Below are 15,977 nucleotides of genomic sequence, written 5' to 3'. Positions count from 1 at the left end.
CAGAATAATCCTGTGCATATTTTGTTAGATTTATAACTTGGTGCTTCATCTTTTATTGCTATTTAAAATGATATTTTTTAAAAAGTTTCAGTTTCTAATTGTTAATTCCTAATATATACAGAAAATCAGTTTTTTTGTGTGTTTATTCTTTGTCACTTGTTCTAAAAATTTGGTAAATTCATTCTTGGACTTTTGGATATAAGTTCTTTAGGGTTTTTCACATAGGCATTTATAATGTCTGGGAATAAGGAGAGTTCTTCTTTCCCAATCTGTGTTTTTTAAATCTGTTTTTTTTTGTTTGTTTGTTTCTTATTGCATTAGCTAAGACTTCTTGTATGAGTGGATATACTTATCTTGTTTGTGTTCTTATGATAAAACATTCAACCTTTACCTGAAGTAGCTGTGGGTATTTTCCATAGCTGTTAATTTCTCCTTTGAGGAATTTTCCCTCTATTTCTATTTGTTGAGAGTTTTCTCCTTGTGAATGGATGTTGAATTTTGTCAAATGTTATTTTGTCAAATGACATGATCATGTAGTTTTTCCTACTTAGGCTATAAATCAGTGGATTGTAGCAGTTAATTTTAAAATACTGAAATAGCTTTGTGATTCTGGGTTGAATCTTTATATAGAAAAAAATGGTTTTTCTTTTTCAATACTTTTACAACACTTCTGGTCAGCAAATGGTGTAGGGGTTTCTTTCACACCAAGAACTTTTTCAGTTCTTTGTGATTACCAACTAGTTTCTTAACAATTCAGTTAAAGTTGGTCACTAAGTGGATTTAACACTGATCTCACAGGTTAGGATCCATGGACAAGACTCACCTTTCCACTGTTAATCACAAGTAGTAGATCTCCAGGCTGCCCAAAACTTCTGTCCAATTAGGCTACTGATCAGAGGTTCATAGGACTCCCTCTCAGGTCCAATTATTTAGTACAACATCTCACAGAATTCAGAAAAGCATTTTATTTATTAGATTACTGGCTTATTACAGGAACACTCAGTAGAGAAGATACGTAAGGCAAGATATGGGAAGAGAGCTGAGAAGCTTCCATACCCTCTCCAGAGTGCCATCCTTCCTTGAGTTCAGTAGCCTGGAAGCTTTCTTAGCCCTCTCCAGTTGGGTTCTCGTGGAGGTTTCATTATGCAGGCATAATTGAAAACCATTGGCTATTAGTGATTAATTCAACTTTCAGTCCCTCTCTCCTGAGTAGATGGGGCTGAAATTTCAACCCAATTACTCACATGGTTGGTTCCCATGGCAACTAGCCTTCATCCTGAGGCTGTCCAGGAGCCCCACCCAGTAGCCATCTCATGGGCATATGCATAGAAGATGTTTATCACTTCCAGAGGAGAAATGGATGTCAGTCCATGTATCCCAAGAAACAGGAAGAGACCAAAGACTGTTATGCAACAATTTTACTTGGTGGTGTTAGAACTTTTAAAATATGTATTGCCACATTTAATTTGCTTGTATTATAGTGAACATTTTCATGACTGCTTTTAAGAGAGATAACGATCAACACTTCCCTTTTTTGTGCTTTCTTTTTCTTGTTTTGGTGTCAGGCCAATGCTTACCTCATAACATAAATAGGATTGTTTATGGAAAAGCTTATGTTGAATTGGTGTTATTTCTTACTTAAATGTTTGATAGAATTTACCAATAATACAATCTGAGACTGAAATCTTCTTTTTCTCAGAGAATAATAACTGCTAATTCAATATAGTTAATAGTTGTAGAACTGCTGTAGGTTGAACTGTATATTCATTAAAATTCATATTAAAGTCTTGATCCCAGTACCTCAGAATGGGACCTTGTTTAAAACAGACCATTGCTGATATTTTGTTATGATGAGGTCATTCTGGAGTATCCTAATAAAAAAGAAAATTTGGACACAGACATGCAAATAGAGATCATGTAAAGAAAAACCGATTGGGGTAATAGTTCCAGGCAGTTAAAATGGATGGTCAACTTTATTGGCTTGAGAGCTGATCAGTAGATTGGTAAACCACCCTTCTGGGTGTGTCTGTGTGGGTCATGGAGGTGTGACTTTGTCTATTATATCTGGTCACTGGCCCCTTCTTTTCTGTGGTTGTTCCCTTGCTTGACTTCATAGCCCCCATGCAGTAAACAGCTTTGCCCCACTATTTCCTTCTGCCATGATGTTTCTGCCTTGGAGTCAGCTGTCCATGAACTCAATCCTCTGAAACTTTGAACCAAATAAATCTCTCTTTCTTCAAGTTGCAGGTGTCAGATATTTTGTGCAGCTATGGGAAAGCCAACCAATTCCTACTTTCACAAGCATATGAATATTAGCGATTACCAGTGAACCAGTAGGGAGTAGGAGACATGAAAATGATTCTCTCTTACAACCTATAGGAGGAGCCAGTCATGCTGGCATGAAGTCCCTGCTGATCTTGGACTTCTAAGCCTCCAGAATAGTGAGACAAGACACTTCTATCATTTCAGTTGTTCAGTTTGTGGAACATTGTTATAGCAGCCCTAATCAGCTAAATGAGAACTGTTCTGATTATTTATTTTTGTGTTATTTTGGTAGTTTTTAGATTTTGAGAGTGGTCTCTCTAATAAATTTGTTACTACAGTTATGTACTACATAATGCGGTGTTGGTTAATGACATAGCTTGTGTAAAACAGTGGTCTCATAAGATTGTATTGCTTAGTGACATCATAGGCATCTTAGTTTCTATACATTGTATGATACTTGCACAACAAAATTAGCTGCTAACACATTTATCAGAATGCATCTGTCATTAAATGATGCTTGACTGTACTTAGTTGTGAAATTTAATGTGCATGGCATTATTTGTAGTTTTAATTTATTATCCTGTTAATGATGTCAAGGCAGTAATGGTCTTCCATTTAGCTATAGTTTGTTGCATAGCCTGTTCAATTGGTGGATCAGCAAAATACATAGGTACAAGAAGTACTTAAAAATGTAGGGATAAAAATTAGTGAATTCTTTATTACCAGTAACATGACATTATGGCTTGGAAAATTTTCTAAATACTAAAACAACTCCAGGAGAGGTCCTTCTCTCCAACATTTAATGTACCGAATTAATAACAACCACAACAAAGGTTTACAAGCAGATAAACAGCTGAAAATTATGTCAGATTAAAGAAAAGAATTAAGGCAATGCTATATAGGTTTAACAGTATTTCATGAGGCTTGAAAATCTAACTTTGAAAATTCCAGCAAAATATCACTCTGACTTATAAATCACTTCCTTATTGCACGACCACAAATCAAATCCTTTTCTTTCCACATACTGAAGAATCCTATAGTCAGCCTTTGAGTGTTTATATTTCGACAGTCTTGTACTATCTGTTTCATTCAATGTTGACACAAATAACTAGAAGCTACCAAGGCCTTGAATATGGTGTCTGATATTGTTTCATAATTTCACTAATTGCTGTCTGATACCTTCTGCATTCTCTGAGAGTTTAATAAGCATCTTGGCAGTCTAGACATCATTTGAAGCAGATATTGACTCTTCTACATCTCTGTAAGTAACCATCTGAACGTGGCCATCCTCATAATAGTGAACCCACATTCAGAGTGCTCCATCTACCTGGCTATAGGTGGCATGATGATGAATATCTGCTCTAATAGCCAACCACCATTCCAGAAAAGTTTACGCTGAAACTGGTAACTTATGCTGCATGCAATAATGGTCTGTTGCTCCTTTATAGTTTAAGCATAAAGACTACAGAAGCCATTAGAATGATTTTTTCACATAGGCTCTTAATGAACACTTACAGGATTTTCTCCAAGACTCCAAACCTTTATCTACTTCCTCTGGCTGGGGACTGTTTGCTTCTTTCCATAAGTGATCAAATTTAAAAATTTTGTTTCTGGGATCCAAAAATATCCTGTTACTGAGGGCATTGTGATGAAGACCTGATCTTCATGTCCTTCTAACTTACCAGGTGTGAACTTGGTGAGTGTATTTGCTGCTTCCTCCCATAGGAAACCCATTATTAAGTAGTATCTGGACATCACTAAAGACTTTGTTATGTATTGCACTGTGGGTGCAAGACAGATGAATTTAGCAGGTCTGTGTACCTTCTCCTCACCTGACACCCATTCTCTGAGTCAGCCATCTTGGCTTGTGCCAATCTGAAAGGACCCTTTTCAGTGAGTTGCTTGTTTGTTTTGGTTCTGGTGATCAAACTTGGGACTTTGTGCTTCAGAGGCAGGCAGCAGACCCACTGAGCTAAATCTCCAGCCCTTTCAGTGAGTTATTAAACAGCTTTTCAATGTACCATATGGTCATCTATTTTATTAGGGAATTTTTCTTCTGAAGTCAATTTTGAAATATTTTATAAAAGAACTGTTCATTTCTTCTAAAATTTTAAACTGGTTACTGTTGTTACCTATAATTTTCTCCTATAATTCTTTTTATATCCTTTGTACTTAAGATTATGTTTTTTCCCATTTTTATTCTGCTTTTACTTTACTATGTGTTGTTTGGATTCATCAAGGATTCTCTTATTTTATCAGTTCCAAGAAGCAGTTTTTGCACTTATTTATACAAATTGCATACTTTTCTTTTCCTTTTCCTTAATTAGATTTGTACAGCTTCCTTGTTTCATTTAGTTTGTTCATTTTTTAACATTTCAAGACAACTACCAAGTTAATTTTTATTCTTTTTTTTCTCATTGAGTTTACTGGTACATTTTAGGTATACAGTACAGTTACATTCATTGTTGGGATCTTGTACCTTTACATGACAGGTCTTGGTTCTCATCTTCCCCCCTACCCCTGTCCTCCCTTCCCTATTTACAAACACTTTATTTCCATTTATTCATTTTCTCATATTTTTTCTTTTCCCTTATTACCTCTCCCCTCCCCTTCCCACTTCCCCTACACCTCTAGCCCTTTTCTCCCTATTTCACATTGTCAATTATGTCATTAGGATCTTATGTACCATTATAGTTTTTCACATCAGAGAAACTATTCGGTATTTACACATGTGTGACATTTATTTCACTTAAGAGTATATCCTCAATATGCATCCATTTTCCCATGAATGACCCTAATTTATCATTCTTTATGGCTGAATAGTATTCCATTTTATAGAAAAACCACATCTTCTTTTTTCCAGTCTCCAACTGATGGGCAAATGGGCTGTTTCCAAGTTTTAGCTATTTCAAACTGGGCCACTATAAACATAGGTGCACATATATCACTGTGGTGTGATTATTTTAATTCTTTTGGAAAGATACCCAGCAGAGGGATGGCTGCATCAAATGGAACCTCTAATCCTAGTTCTTTGAGGTATCTCCATATTGATTTCCATGGTGGTTGCACTCCCACCAACAGTGGAGAAGAGTTCCTTTTTCCCACAACCCTGCCAACATTTGTTATTGGTTGATTTCTTGGTAGTAGCCATTTTTTGTTGGGTGAGGGGGAATCTCAGTATTGTTTTTATCTGCATCTCTTGAATGACCAGTGATGTGGAACATTTTTTCATATATTTATTTGCTGGTTTTACTTCTTTGTCTGAGAAATGTCTGTTCATTTCAGATGCCCATTTTTGAATTGGGTTTTTATATTTGGGGGGCTAATTTTTTTGAGTTCTTTATATATTCTAGATAATAGTCCTTTGTGTGAGGAGCAGCTGGTACATTTTTTCCCACATTGAAGGTTGTCTTTTAGTTCTGTTGATGGCTTCTTTTGAGTGCAGAAGAAGTAATGAAAATTTTTTAGCCAATGTTTTCTTCTAAGTAGTACTTTTGTTTCCTTCTAAGGATATTTATATGGAAGATCCAGAAAGTTTGTAATTTCTCCTTTGATCTTCTTTTCTTTTCTTTTTGTACTAGGGATCAAACTCAGGCACTTGAACTTGTGAGACAGGTGGTGGAAACACTGAGCCAAATCCCCAGCCCTCCTTTGATTTTCTTGTTACTGCAAGGGTTATTTATTTATTTATTTATTGAATCCACTAAGTTTATCAGTACATTTAAAGCAAACAGTACAGCTACATTTATCATAAGAATCTTGTCCCTTTACATGATGCATCTTTGTTCTTCTTTTTTCCCCATACCCTTGCCCTCCCTCGCCCCTTCACCTTTCCCTGTGTACAAAGACTGTTTATATTGTTTCCTTTTCCCATTTTTCTTTTCCCTTATTTCCTTTCCCCTCCCTTCCCACTTCCCCTTAACCATTTTCTTCCTATTTCACACTCTCAATGATACCATTTGAGCCTTACTTACACTTTTAGTTTCTCACGCCAGAGAAACTATTTGGTATTTACTCGAGTGTGTCCTACTTATTTCACTTGAGTATAGCCTCGATGTGCATCCATTTTGCTACAAATATTTCTGGTTACTCATTCTTTATGGCTGAGTAGTACTCCATTTTGTAGAAAAAAGAAACCCACATCTTCTTTATCCAGTGTCCAGTTGATGGGCATTTGGGCTGTTTCCAAGTTTTAGCTATTGTGAACTGGGCCACTATAAACATGGTGCACATATATCACTGTGGTATGATTCTTTAAATTCTTTTGGAGAGGTACCCAGCAGAGGGATAGCTGGGTCAAATGGAACCTATCCTAGTTCTTTGAGGTATCTCCATATTGGTTTCCACAATGGTTGCACCAGTCTGCATTCCCAGCAACAACTGAAAAGGGTTCCTTTCTCCCCACAGCCCTGCCAGCATTTTTCATTGGTTGATTTCTTGATAGCAGCCATTCTTTCTGGAGTGAGGTAGAATCTTGGTCTTGTTTTTATTTGCATCTCTTGAATGACCAGTGACGAACATTTTACTATGCTTATTTGCTGCTTTTACTTGTTTGTCTGAGAAATGTCTGCTCATTCCAGGTGCCCATTTTGAATTGGGTCTTTGTATTTGGGGAATTCTAATTTTTTTGTGTTCTTTATATTTTCTACATAGTAGTTGTCTGAGGAGTAGTTGATAAATTTTTTTCCCTACATTGTAGGTTGTCTCTTAGCTCTGTTGGTGTTTTCTCTTGCACTCCAAAAACTTTTCAGTACAATGAGATCCCAGTTGTTGATTCTTTGTGAAAGTTCTCATGCTGCTGAATATATGTTCATAAAATATTTTCCTCTGGCAATGTCTTTGAGAGTTTTACCTAATTTGCTTTCCAGTAAGTTCAGTGTTTCTGTTCTAATATTTAGATATTTAATCCACTCGGATTTCAGTTTAGTGCATGGTGAAAGATAGAGTTCTGGTTTTAACCTTTGACAAGTTGAAATCAAATTTTTTCCAACGCCATTTATTAAAGAGGCTATCTTTCCTCCAGTGAGGATGGTTGGCTCCTTTATCAAAGATGAGATATGTGAGTGTGTGTGATGTATTTCTGCATTTTCTACTATATTCTATTGATCCTTGGGTCTGCTTCTTTTCCAGTACCATGGTGTTTTTATCACAGTGGCTTTGTAGTATAGTTTCAAGTTTGAAATTGTGATAACCCCTTCCATGTTCCTGATGTTAGAATGATTTTTGCTATTCTAGGTCTATTGTGGTTCCAAATGAATCTGTGGATTTTTTTCTCAATTTCTGTGAAATATACTGTTGGGATTTCAATCAGAATTGCATTGAATCTGTATAGACATTTTGGAATTATGACCATTTTTACTATATTGATTCTTCCTACCCACATGCAAGAGATGTCTTTTCATCTTCTTATGTCTTTTTCTATCTCTTTTTTTCAGAGTGCTGTAATTTTCAGTGTAGAGGTCTTTTGTCTCCTTTATTAGATTGATTCCTAGATATTTCATTTTTTGGATGTTATTATGAAAGGAATTGTTTTCCTAATTTCTCTCTCAGTGAGTCTGTTATTTTTGTACAAGATAGCCATTGATTTTTTTTTTTAATTGAGTTTATTGGTACATTTAGGGATACAGTACAGTTACATTCATTGTTGGGATCATGTACCTTTACATGGCAAGTCTTGATTCTCATTTTTTCCCCTTACCTTTGCCCTCCCTTCACCCCCTCCTCCCCTCCCCATCTACAAACACTTTATTTTCATCTTTTCATTCTCTCACATTTTTTTCTTTTCCCTTTTTGTTCTTCCCCTACGTATCACACCTTCCCTACACCTTTAGCTCCTTTCCTCCCATTTCTAAATGTCAGTAATCTTATTAGAATCTTATGCATTGTTGCAGAATATTCACACCAGGGAAACTATTTGGTATTTACACATGTGGGACTTATTTATTTCACTTAGGAGTATATCTTCAATATGTATCCATTTTCCTATGAATGAATCTATTCTCTCGCTCTTTATGGCTGAGTAATATTCCATTTTATAGAAAAACCACAACTTCTTTATCCAGTTTCCAACGGATGGGCAAATAGGTTGTTTCCAAGATTTAGCTATTACAAACTGTGCCGCTATAAACATGGGTGCACATACTTCTCTGTGATATGATTCTTTTAGTTCTCTTGGAAAGATACCCAACAGAGGGATGGCTGGGTCAAATGGAACCTCCAGTCCAAGCTCTTTGAGGTATCTCCATATTGATTTCCATAGTGGTTGCACTAGTCTGCACTCCCACCAACAATGGAGGAGGGTTCCTTTCTCCCCACAACCCCGCCAACATTTGTTATTGTGTGATTTCTTGATAGCAGCCATTCTTTGTGGGGTGAGGTGGAATCTCAGTGTTGTTTTCATCTGCATCTCTCGAATGACCAGTGATGTGGAACATTTTTTCATATATTTTCTTGCTGCTTTCACTTCTTTGTATGAGAAATGTCTGTTCATTTCGGATGCCCATTTTTGGATCGGGTCTTTATATTTGGGGGGACTGATTGTTTTGAGTTCTTTATATATCCTTGATAATAGTCCTTTGTCTGAGGTACAGCTGGTAAAAATTTTTTCCCACATTGTAGATTGTCTCTTAGTTCTGCTAATGGTTTCTTTTGAAGTACAGAAGCTTTTTAGTAAGATGAGATCCCAGTTGTTGATTCTTTCTGCTAGTTCCCGTGCTACTGAGGATTTGTTCATAAAGTCTTTTCCTATACCAATGTCTTCCAGAGTTCTGCCTAACTTACTTTCCAGCAAGTTTAATGTTTCTGTTTTAATATTTAGATCTTTAATCCATTTGGATTTTAATTTAGTGCATGGCGAAAGATAAGGGTCTAATTTTAATCTGTGACAGGTTGATATCCAGTTTTTCCAACACCATTTATTAAAGAGGCTATCTTTCCTCCACTGAGGATGGTGAGCTCCTTTGTCGAAGATGAGGTAGCTGAGTACATCTGCATTTGTTTTTGTGTCTTCCAGTCTGTTCCATTGATCCTCAGGCCTATTTCTTTGCCAGTACCATGCTGATTTTATCACAGTGGCTTTGTAGTATAGTTTCAAATTGGGAATTGTTACACCTGGTGCCATGTGACTGTTGCCTATAATGGCTTTTGCTATTCTAGGTCTCTTGTGGTTCCAAATGAATTTTTGGATTCTTTTTTCTAGTTCTGTGAAATATAGTGTTGGAATTTCAATTGGCATTGCATTGAATGTATATAGCAGTTTCGGTAGTATGGCCATTTTCACTATGTTGATTCTTCCTACCCAGGAGCAGGGGATATCTTTCCATTTTTTTATATCCTCTTCGATTTCTTTTTTCAGAGTGCTGTAGTTTTCAGTGTAGAGATCTTTTGTTTCTTTTGTTAGATTGATTCCTAGATACTTCATTTTTTTGGATGCTATTGTAAAAGGAATTTTTTCCCTTATTTCTCTTTCTGTCTGTCTGTTATTTGTGTATAGAAAGGCTATTGATTTTTGGGTATTCACCTTGTATCCAGATACTTTACTGAATCTGTCAATTAAGTCTAGAAGTTTTTTGGTGGAGTTTTTTGGATCTTCAATGTAGAGTATCATATCATCAGCAAATAATGATAGTTTAACTTCTTCCTTTCCTATCTTTATTGCTTTAATTTCTTTCTCTTGTCTAATTGCTGTGGCTAATGTTTCCAGAACTATATTGAAGAGAAGTGGCGATAGTGGGCATCCTTGTCTTGTTCCTGATTTTAACATGAAGGTTTTCAGTTTTTGGCCATTCAATATGATGTTGGCTGATGGTTTTTCATAAATAGCCTTTATTAAATTGAGGTATAGACCATCTATTCCAATTTTTTGCAGGGTTTTTATCATGAATGGGTGTTGAATTTTATCAAATGCTTTTTCTGCATCTATTGAGAGGATCATATGGTTTTTGTCCTTGACTTTGTTAATATAATGTATTACATTCACTGACTTTCGTATGTTGAACCACCCTTGCATCTCTGGAATAAATCCGACTTGGTCATGATGGATGATCTTCTTAATAATCCTCTGTATTCTGTTTGCTAGTATCTTATTAAGGATTTTTGCATCTATATTCATTAAGGAGATTGGTCTGTAGTTCTCCTTTTTGGTTGTATCTTTCTCTGGTTTGGGAATCAGAGTGATACTTGCTTCCAGGAATGAATTTGGAAGTATAGCTTCTCTTTCAATTTCATTGAAAAGTTTGAAGAGTAATGGTAGTAGTTCTTCTCTAAATGTCTTGTAAAATTCAGCAGTGAATCCATCAGGGCCTGGGCTTTTCTTTGTTGGTAAGTTTTTAATTACATTTTCAATTTCACTGATTGTGATTGGGGTGTTTAAAATGTTTTTATCTTCTTCGTTCAACTTTGGTAATTCATAAGTATCTAGAAATCTGTCCATTTCTTCTGTGTTTTCCATTTTATTAGAGTACAGGTTCTCAAAGTAGGTGAGTGTTGACTTTGTATCCAGCTACTCTACTGAATCTGACAATTAAGTCTAGCAGTCTTTTGGCAGATTTTTTTGCATGTTCTATGTAGACAATCATATCATTGGATATAGTGACAGTTTAACTTATTCCTTTCCTATCTTTATTGCTTTTATTTCTTTCTCTTGGCTAATTTCTGTGGCTTATGTTTCTACATCTATATTGAACAGGAGTGGTGATAGTGGACACCCTTGTCCTGCTCCTGATTTTATCTTGAAGGTTTTCAGTTTTTGACCAGTTAGTATGATATTGGCTGTTGGTTTTTCATAGGTAGCCTTTATCAGGTTGAGAAAAAGACCATCTATTCCAATTTTCTGTAGGGTTTTTATCATGAATAGGTGTTGAATTTTGTTGAATGCTTTTTCTCCATTGATTGAGATGATCATATGGTTTTTGTCCTTGACTATGAATATGGTGTATTACATTTATTGATTTACATATGTTGAACAATCCTTACATCCTTGTGATAAAACCAATTTGATCAGGGTGTATGATCTTCTGTATTTTGTTTTCCAGTATTTAATTGAGGATTTTTGCATCTGTGTTCATTAGGGAGCTTGGCCTGTAGTTCTCTTTTTTGGTTGGGTCTTTTCCTGTTTTGGAATCAAAGTAATACTTGCTTCCAGGAATGAATGTGGAAGTATTGGTTCCCTTTCAATTTCATTGAAGAGTTCAGAGTAGTGGTGATAGTTCTTCTCTAAATGTCTTGTAGACTTCAGCAGTGAAGCCATCAGGACCTGGGATTATTTTTATTGGTAAGTTTTAAATTATGTTTTCAATTTCACTGATTGTAATTGGGGTGTTTAGAATTTTTATATCTTCTTTATTCACCTTTGGAAGTTCATATGTGTCTAGGAATCTTTCCATTTCTTCTGTATTTTCCATTTTATTATAGTACAGGTTTTTGAAGTAGGTACTAATGATCTTCTGGATTTCTGGTGGATCTGTTATGACTTTACCTTTTAAATTCTTAATTGAATGAATTTGAGGCTTTTGTTTCCTTTTTTGATATGCTTGGCTAAGGGTTTATCAATTTTATTTATTCTTTCAAAAATCCCACTCTTTGATTCATTGATTTTTTTGGTATAATTCTCTTAGTCACCATTGCATTAATTTAGGTGCTGAACTTTATAATTTTCTCTCTTTACAAGATTTAAGCTTGTCTTGCTCTTCTTTTCCTAGAAAATTAAGGTTAAGCGTTAGGTTTTTTATTTGAGCTCACTCTGTTTGCATAGTATAGGCATTTTCTGCTATGAATTTCCCTCCTAGAACTGCTTTTATTGTGTCCTATAGATTTCTGTATGCTGTATGTTGTATTGGCATTATCATTTAATTGAAGAAACTGTCTAATTTTTTCTTTAAATTCCTCTCTGACCCAGTGGTTGTTCAGCAGGGTATTATTTAATTTCCATGCATTTGTGAAGTTCTTGAAGTTTCTTAGTTTATTGATCTCCAGGTTAATTGCTCTATGGTCTGTTAATATATAGGAAGTAACTTCAATTCCTTTGCATTTACTTAAGCATGTTCTATGATCTAGTATGTGCTCTATTTTGGAGATGACCCATGCACAGCCAAAAAGAATGTGTATTCTGATTTTGTGGGGTGGGACACTCTGTAGACATCTACTAAGTCTCTTTGTTCTAAGAGTTGGTTTGGTTTTGTTATTATTATTAATTTTTTTTTGTCTAGATGATCTGTCTATTTGTGTCAGTGGATTATTGAGGTCTCCTACTACAATTGTATTAGTGCTTATTTCATTTTTCATGTCCTTTAATATTTGTTTTGTATAGTTAGGAGTGTTATTATTGCATGCATATAAATTTATGATTGTCATTTCTTTCTCTTGTATTGTTCCCTTTACAAGATTGTAGTGGTATTCTTTGTCTTCTCTCTTAATTAGTTTTGGTTTGAAATCTATTCTGCCTGCAAATAAGATAGCTACACCACTTTTTTCCAGGCTCTTTTTGAATTGAGAACTGTTTGCCATCCTTTTACTCTCATTTTATGAATTTCTTTGTGGATTAAGTGGGTTTCTTGTATACAGCATATTGCTGGATTTTGCTTCTTAATCCATTGTGCCAGCCTGTTCATTTTGATTGGTGAATTGAGGCCATTAACATTGATGGCTGTAACTATTATTTATCAACTTTTCATTGTCATGTTATTTTCCTGTTGTTGGTTCTTTTTTTTTTTTTTTTCCCTCTCTCTCCCTTTAATTTCTTGCTTTGCCTGGAACATTTGCTCTGTTGGCCCTTATGGAGCTGTAGTTTTAATTTTCTTTTCTCAGGATATTGTTTAGAAGAGTGTGGAGTGCCAGCTTGGTATTCATGAAATTTCTCAGATGCTCTTTGTCATGGAAGTATCTTATTTCTCCATCAATTGTGAAAGATAGTTTTGTAGGATACATCAGTCTAGGTTGGAGATTGTTTTCTTTTAGGACTTGAAATCCCTCACTCCCGGCTCTCCTTGACTTTGTTTGTGTTGAAAAGTCTGCTGTGATTCTGATGGGCATTCCTTTGCATGGGATGTGTTTCTTTTCTCTAACTGCTAGAAGTATCTTGTTCTCCTGTTGGGTTTCTGGGATATTGATTATTATATGTCTAGATACAGATTTTTTGATCATTGCTAGTTGGAGACCTATATGCCCCACTTATTTGTATGTCAAATTCTTCCCCACTGTTTTGGAAGTTTTCTGCCATGAATTCTGTGTACAGTTTTATGTCATTTGTACTTTTTCTTGCTATTTCATTGATTCTTATCAGTCATATTATTGTTCTTTGCATCATCTAAGAGCTGTTGGATTGATTTTTATGGTCCCTTCCTGTTTTTACTCTATCTCTCTTTTTATGGTCACTGACTGCCATCTTCTATATCTGAAATATTATCTTCACATTCATTCATACTACTGTGAATAATTTCTATAGAGTTTCTAATCACCTGGATATCTGTTTAAATCTGTTTCATGGGTTCCATTTCTTTCTTACATTGAGTATTCAAGGTTTCCATTTCTTTCCTATGCTGGACATTCATAGTTTCCATCATGGTCCTGAGCTCATCTATGTATTTTTTTTTTAATCTGTTTCTGTACTAGAGTCTCTAATCATGTCTTTCATTCTTTTTACCATCTCTGTGGTTATCTGGGAAATTATTTCTGTTTTGAATTTTTCTAGAGCCTCATTTATCCTTTTTTTTATTTTTTTTTTTTTTTTTTTACTTCCAGTGCTATCTATCATTTCAGGGTGTCCAGATGGTTGACTGTCAGAGTTTTCCACATCATTTACCTCAGAGTTTACCTTTGGTGAGGTGGAAATTTGTGTTATTGCCTTGTTTAAATGTCTTCTTATTTCTATTTTTATTGTTGGTATTGTCGTTGGTTTAATTCCTGGGTTAATACTTCAATATTCCAGATACAGCTGGTCTTTACATTTTGAATTTCAATGTCTCTGAGACAATCTCATTTTCATTATACCTTAGAAGACAACTGATTGGATCAATCACAACACCTAAGCCCAGGTGATACAATCAGCAACACAATACCTTCAAGCACAGCTTAGAAAATGACAATATGTGGTACTTATTAATCTATCACCTTTAATTTTGTGAATTAAATCAAAATTGAGAACCAGCCCAAAATATGTTTATAGTGAATAAACTCTTCAATATAGCAAATTTACCCTTCAGGATGGGAATTTAGAAGGAGTTGGGGAGGGAGGGATAGATAGAGTAGAGAAAGTTTAGAAGTGAGGTCAGAGGACACAGGAAGATCACACAAACTCTGGGGAGCTGTTGAGAGGAGAAGACAGAATACAATATACACAAGAAGAGAACAAACTAACAGCAATAGTTAGGCTAGACAGTGTAATCAGTGTTTTTTAAAACTAATGGCAATTGAGAGAGGGAAAAAGAGAAGAAAAGGAAAAGAAAGAAAATGAATTCCACTTTGGATAGGAAAAGGAACAAAAAGGGGAGAGAAATGAAGATCAAGGTAGGAGAGAGTGAGAGTAATATAATAAGATAAGAAAAAAGATAAAGAAGAAAAAAATGAGAAAAAAGATAGATACAACTTTTTCAAATAAATAGGAGAAAAATATTATTTTGAAAATAAAAAATACAAATAGAAATAGAGGGCCTCCTTCAGGCTATGCCTCTGTTGACACAATAGATGGCTTGGGCAGGAATGTGTAGATCTATGTTAATTAGTCTAGCAAGCCAGCAGTTGTCCTTTGAGGCTGATTTCTGCCTGCAAGGCCCAAGATGATGCTCTCTTTCTCTTGTTCCTGGTGGTGGGGGAACAGGAATGAACGCTGTGTTGGAGAACATGGTGTCTGGGCTCCTCTGGCACTCTGGGTGAAAGTGGCAGGCCTACCATAGGGTGGCAAGCTACTGCAAGGTTTATTTAAAAGTGTGTTTTATGTTGTTTTGAGATATTTGAATTTTTGATTACTTTGAAATTTTTATCTAATTTTGTAGGTGTACAGTAAAAAAAGATGCTATATGCAAATCTAATATTACCAATCCAAAAAAAAGAGGCTGGGAATTTAGCTCAGTGGTTCTCCTGCTTGCCTTGCAAGCACAATGTCCCGAGTTTGATCCCTAGTACCAAAAAAAAAAAAGTAAAAAAAAAATACATTTGAATCATCTGAAGGAAAATGGATGCACCTTGTGTTCTTAATGCTAAATGAAATGTCAGATACACAAACTTAATGAGAATGGTTTCTCTAACATGAAAAACTCAAAATACAAATAAATTAATGAGCAAAATAAAAGATAGTTAAGATAAAACAGAGAGATAAATCTTTTGCAAATAGGAAAGGGATCAAGAGATGGAGGTAGAGAGGAAAGAGGGGAATAAGAATTAAGACACATTATATGCATGAATCAACTTCCCATGATGAATGTAATCTTTCTATACTGCAGATATATTCTAATAAAAGTAAAAATCTAAAAAGGCTGAAGATTTAATATTTATAGGTACTAGTACATATATATACATACTAATACATCTTGCAGATATATACTAATAAAATATTAAAAATATATTTTTGTCATAAGTATAAAATTAATTTAAAAAATATTCCATGGACATGAAAAATGAACTACACATATTTGATGAAGGCAAATTTCCCCCTTTATATGTTATTAAAACATTTTTACCTGTACATTCATATTCACATGCTTAATATATCTAGGACATTA

At 35.0% G+C, this 15,977-nt stretch overlaps 1 pseudogene; it reads right to left on the bottom strand.

Moving 5' to 3' along the window:
• Window positions 1–3,354: 3,354 nt before the first annotated feature.
• LOC104874445 overlaps window positions 3,355–15,977 on the bottom strand; it is a 130,087-nt pseudogene continuing 117,464 nt past the window's right edge.

The sequence above is a fragment of the Fukomys damarensis genome, unplaced genomic scaffold (genome assembly GCF_012274545.1).
Source record: "Fukomys damarensis isolate Sample0158 unplaced genomic scaffold, DMR_v1.0_HiC HiC_scaffold_31, whole genome shotgun sequence".
NCBI classification, from domain to species: domain Eukaryota; kingdom Metazoa; phylum Chordata; class Mammalia; order Rodentia; family Bathyergidae; genus Fukomys; species Fukomys damarensis.
This window is presented reverse-complemented; position numbering and strand designations above follow the sequence as displayed.